We start from the raw sequence: 6348 nt of genomic DNA, 5'->3' as shown, positions 1-6348 counted from the left end.
TAAGTATATTATTATTATTATTCATTGATGGCATTTTTACAAATTAAATACAAAATTCTAATGTAAATAACTTCTTTAAATTATCAACCCATAATTTTAAATGATACGTCAAACTTCGTTAAAAAAAAAAAATCCTATATGAATCATATTTCAAAAATATAGGTTCCCATTTGAATTTTAAAAGTTACCCCTAAAATCTCCTCTTTTTAATTAATAAAAAAAATAATTAATATCAAATTAGTTTAGAGTATATGATTCAAAGAGGTTTTCACATAGGTCATTTTTTTCTAATTTAAGTAGATCATGCTGAAATCTGCTGCCACATGAAATTTGGAACACCCTGTATATACAATTATATATAATTGTATATATTTTAATTAAAAGCTTAGGGATTGAGAACATTTATATTTTAGAAGCAGAAGAATCAGCAATCAAACTTACTTTGGAAAATGATCTTTCCGCAGATGCAGATGTAACTGGTATAGTCCCTAAGACTTTGTATGCTATATACAAATTGGGAAACGCTGCTGACAAATCATACTTGGACAATGTATAAAGAATAGTACTAACACCAATTTTTGTCATATTAATTTGTTCATCTTGAGTTATATTTTTTTCTTCTTCTTCACAACTTTCACTTGATGATATTGATTCTGGGCAATGCAATAAAGTAGGTAAATCTATACCTGATGTAAGATCATCAAAACTTTTAGAAAAAATAATATACTCATTACGTAGTTGATTTATATCAATTTCTGGTAACCAAGCCACTAGGTCAGCAAAACTATCTTGAGGAAGATGTTGATTTTCATTTTTAAATTTCCTTAATCTTTCTGGTGATAAAAGTGTAAAATCTTTTAATATATTGTTAGAGTCATTGAATCGGGATTGAATTGAAGTAATTACTTTGTCCAAAACAGTAAAGTATGTATGACATCGATACTTGTCAAATGATGAGCTCTGTACTTCATCCGAAGCTTTTTCTCCAGGTAAAATTTTTTTAGTACGTTTTCTTGATTCTTTAAAGGCTACTTCTGTTAAATTATGATGGTTAGCAAATTGTTTTGCTTCTTTTACCATTTCCTCATATTTTTTGTCACTTCTCACCTTAGCTAATTGTTCTTTAGAAGTATTGATTAAACGCAGAGCTTCAATAAAGTCTACTGATTTAGATTGTAAGTAGTTTGATAGTGGTGTTGTAATAGAAAATATTTTTCTTAATAATATCACTGTTATAACAAAATCAAACGATGATATTATATTCAGAAAATTCTTTGCACCAGATGATGTAACTCTGTCAGTTGACTTAAGTAAACATTCTAAAGTTTCATATAATGCTTTATATTTTTCAAAAATAACAATGATAACACGGTCATGAGAAGTCCATCTCGTTGTGGAAAATGATTTTATTCTACGGATTCTTTCAGTAGGATAAATGAGTTTTTGGTACTTAACAAACTCCGATGTTCTCTTTCTAGCTCTCATAAATTCAATTAATGCTTGAAGATCACCAAGAAATTGTCTAGTGTGTACACTAGAATCAGCTGTATCTACGATAACTAAATTTAAGCGGTGTGCAAAACACCATATGTATTTTGCCCTTGGATTTTCTAGCTGAATTAATGTGCGGAGGCCTGAATATACACCTTGCATCGATGCTGCTCCGTCATATGATTGAGCATATAATTGTTCTTTCCAATTCAAATCATATTTTTTAGAAATATTACAAAATACTTCAAATAATCCTTTTCCCATTCCATCTTCAGCTGTTACCAGAGAAATTAGTTTTTCTTGAATAATCCCTATAAACGTATCTAGCAATCAAAGTAAATTGTTCAAGATTGGCAGCATCAGTGGTAGTATCAATTATAATAGAAAACATTTTTGACATTTTAATTTCATTTATAATAGAAGAACGTATTTGTTCTTTTAAAATGTCTAGTATGGTATTTTGTGTGACATTTGACATGAATGTAAGATGGTTATGGGATTTAGCATTAATTTTATCAAGATGTATTTGTAATGGTGCATGGTAGTTTGCTAATAAATCAACTAATTCCAAAAAATTTCCTTTATTAAGTGATTTTCTACTTTCATCATGGCCTCTCAAAGCTATGTTTTGCCGTGCTGTATAAGTGCATCAATAATGATTTTAACTACTTGCCGATTCGCAGAAAGCACCAAGGGTAGCTTTAAATCTAATCTAAGGTTTTTTGAGAAGAGGCTCCTACTAATTTCAGAATGCAAATGATCTGGGAGTATTTCATGGTTTTCGATAATTCTACTAATATTTTTCCAATCTCCAGAACCATTTGAAACAATAGTAGTTTTTTTCGCCTTTGGCAACCCAAACAACTTGCATGAAATACAGAATATTTTATTTTTTGAAAGAGAATAAGACAACCACCAGCGTTTACAAGGAGCTTGATTTAATACTGTTTTGTAATAATAACTTGCATGAAATGAGCGAAATTTACCATTTTTTTCAAAAGTTTTTGGAAATACTTTATCTTCTAATTCTAAAGGATTAGGTTGACATGGTCCTAATTCAACAAAATATGAAAATTGATTAGAAGATACATTTTCTGGAATAAGAGCTGGATCATTATTGGATGTCTTTGGCATATATTCTTCAAAGCAAAAGTTGTTATTAGAAGCATCAATAAAAGCCTCTCCTATTACAAACAATACACAATTTAGAATATTAAAAGCAAGTTAAAATGCCATAAAACCTAAAATATAATTATTCATTTCAATATTATTTTATATTCAATCGATCGATCTTCAAGAATACAAAATAATAAACTAACCAATATAACAAGAAAATTTTAAATAGATATGACTATCTTCTTAGTAATTAAAAAAAATAAAATTGTCGATCAGTCTTTCATGAACATAAAAATGATATAATTTATAAGAAAACTAAAAAGCTTCATCATTTTGTCATAAATGCATTTCTATTTAAAATTAACAATGCATGAATTGAGCATAAGTACATTTTTGCATAAATTAATTATTAATTGCAAGATAAAAATAGTTAAGCCATAAAAATGCATTCTTTAGTTCTATAGCTAAATAAGCAATGGTGCAAGGCTGGGCAAGTTAACAATTTTTTTTAACTCGTTAAGTTATTTTAAAATAATAAAGTTAAGTTAAATTAAAAGTTAATCATATTTTTTTCGTTAAATCGTTAAGTTAAAAGTTAACTTTGAAAAAAAAAAAAGCAACTTAACTTAGTTTAAAGTTAAAATTTTCTAATTTGCAAAAATAAAAAATTGCACACATAATATTAGTTTTTCTACGCTAAAGCAACTGGGGAAATTTTTTAAAATGATACTTTAAAGTATTAACTGGCTATCAAATAACCTACTTTTCCAAAATAAACCTCATTAATAATTTGCATTATTCTTTGCACTAAAATTAACTTAATTTAGATACTTTAAAATAAAATTAACTTAAAGTTAACACGTTAATCTTAAAAAAAAAGTAACTTATTAAGTTAAATTTAATTTGTAAAAAAGTAACGCGTTAATTAACTTAACGTTTTAACTTAATTTTCACTTTTAACTCCTTAATGCCCAGCCTTGCAATGGTGAATATCTGTTTATGGTGTATGTACAATGCAGTGGCGCAACCAGGATTTATTCAAGGGAGGGGGGGTCCAAAAAAATTTATTTAACTACTGTGTATATACATACATTTAATTTCAAAACACAATTTGCCGAGTTTAAGACCAATAAAAAAAAACACAATTACATTATTTACATTTTAGATTCTGAGTGGAAAGATAAATGTATTAATTTTACAATGATGTGTTTTTTTTTAATTTTTCAATTTTTTTTTGTGTCTGTCATCACCTTTTAAGACATTAAAAGTGCTTGGATTTTCTTCAACAGTTTCTTTTCTAATAGGAAAGTGAAACTAGTTGGTACTTTGGGGGGGTCAAAAGTAAACATTTCCCAGTAGTTTTCAAAAGCTCCGTGAAAAACAAAATAAAATTTAAGGAAAAAAAAAAACAGGAATTTTTACGCAAAATCTGTTTTCAAGAAAATATATTTTGGTTTTTGGTGCAACTCTTAAACAAATTACCGTAAGCACATGAAATTTTTACTGAATGTTAATATTTTCATTTTCTATACACCATACAATTTTGAAAATATTTTGACTTATTTTAGGCTCTTTACGGACATTTTCAGTTTCCATTTTTATTAGTTTTTTTTCTATGAATATCAATAAAATTTTATTTGTTGGTTAAAAAAGCTTGAAAATGTAATCTCCTAGTATATTGTTTCAATGGCAGATGAAAAAAATTAAAAGTCTATAGTCACAATTTTTTTTTTATAAGCATCTAAAGTTCAAATATTGACAAATACGTAAAAATGATGAAAATTTGCAAATTATTTTGAGTTAGAAATTCATGAAAAATTTTCTTTTTAAATCTAAGATTTGAAAATGTAATACAAGATTCCTCATAAGTTTGTCTATCTTTTTTAAAAAATGTCTACAAGTCAAATTAAATTTTTATGAGCATTTGATATTCCTATTTTTACAGCACTTTATGTAAGCATTTAATGATTGAATTTTGACAAAATTTATCAAATTTAAAATTGAATAATTAATTTGTAGTTAAAAATTCATAAAATGTTCAACTTTTATACCTAAGAATTGAAAATTTAAAACAAAATTCCACGTAGGTAAGTAGTTAATTCTGAAACCAAAAAATCCAAAAAATACATAAGCACAGTTTATTTCTATAGTAATTTGTTCGAATTTGGACGAAATTACATGTTAAAAAACCTAGAATAACTATTTTAGTTATTTTGTTGTGATTGTATAATATTACTCGTGGGTACTTGAAATTTCTAAAGTATACTATTATATTATATCTATGATAGTATCACTGTTTGTTGTTGATGTATAACGCGTTATAAGTACCTACCTAATGGATATTGTGATATTCCTGTGTATATTATAGGTCAATTTTTTTTTAATACCACAGATATAAGTATATAATATGTCTTATACCTAGACTGACATACCGTCTCCGCTCAGAATCGTTTTTCTTATACAATAATATTAAATCATTGAATTCAAATTTAATACCATCCATTATACAGTGGCCCACTTGTAACCTACTGTACAGCATAGCGACATCCACTTGCCCACCTTTTTTAAATTTATATTTACAATGTATGTCATATAATTATTATCGGATTCGACGTGTTTTTAACAAAATACCTAATGTCCAAATCTAATCTAATAACTAATAAGTAATAATCAAACTAATCAATAAATTTCGATGAACATTTTACGGAAACTTTTAAAAATAAAAATAAAACCATGACTTAAGCCAAGGGGGGGGGGTCCGGACCCGGGGTCCACCACCCTGGGTTCGCCACTGGTACAATGTATTCAAGTTAATATATGAATATTTATTACAATTATAACGACACTTCCATAGAATTATTAGAATTTATTTATTAATCCAATATTTATGTATAATAATATATATTTTACTGATCAATAAATTTGAAATTTACACTAACCTGTAGGATTGGTATCTTCAGTGACAACTTCTAAATCTATACCTTCATTTTTACTATATAATGATTCAACAATATTTTCACTAAATCCTTCAATTTTAAATTTCTAAATACACATTTAATATTAAATTATATTATGTAAAATCCAAACATCTTATTAATAATATATTACCTGCATTATTACAATTGATTCTGTTTTCTTTACTACCTAATGTCTGTTGTTGCAACAGTGTTATTCACATGTATTTCTTTAGTAATTTTACTGAAATCTTTGATTTAAAAAATAGTTATACAACCAATATTTATTTTTAAATTAATACATACCTAAATATTATACAACAATATGTTGTTATTCATCTTCATGGTCATCATATTTTATGATTTCGAAAATGGAAGTTATTGGTTATTAACAGTTATTTTGAAAAACTTACCATTATCCTGATTTTTTATTTTTTAATAATGTTCAAATGGATTTCTTAAAACTGTTTTGAGCAGTTGTTTGCACATTAATCAAAATTACATAATTATTTTTTTTGTTTTCCTTAAATATTGTACAAAACTTATATACCAAGTATAAATGTATATAAAATATATTTATAAAAAAAGTAAAAACCATTTAATACAGATTTTATAATAATTTAGAAGATAGGACTGATGATAGACTTGCAAACTTATCAATGACATCAGAGTTATTTATTGGAAGATTTTCACATGATATCAACATTAAGTTTTCAAGTCTGCCTTGTGCGATTGTGCTACGTACCTAGTCGTTTTTTTATAATTTTCAGTTTTGAAAATGTGCGTT

Source organism: Acyrthosiphon pisum, chromosome A1 (genome assembly GCF_005508785.2).
Source record: "Acyrthosiphon pisum isolate AL4f chromosome A1, pea_aphid_22Mar2018_4r6ur, whole genome shotgun sequence".
Lineage (NCBI taxonomy): Eukaryota > Metazoa > Arthropoda > Insecta > Hemiptera > Aphididae > Acyrthosiphon > Acyrthosiphon pisum.
The sequence above is the reverse complement of the archived record's forward strand: the minus strand, read 5'-3'. Positions refer to the sequence as shown.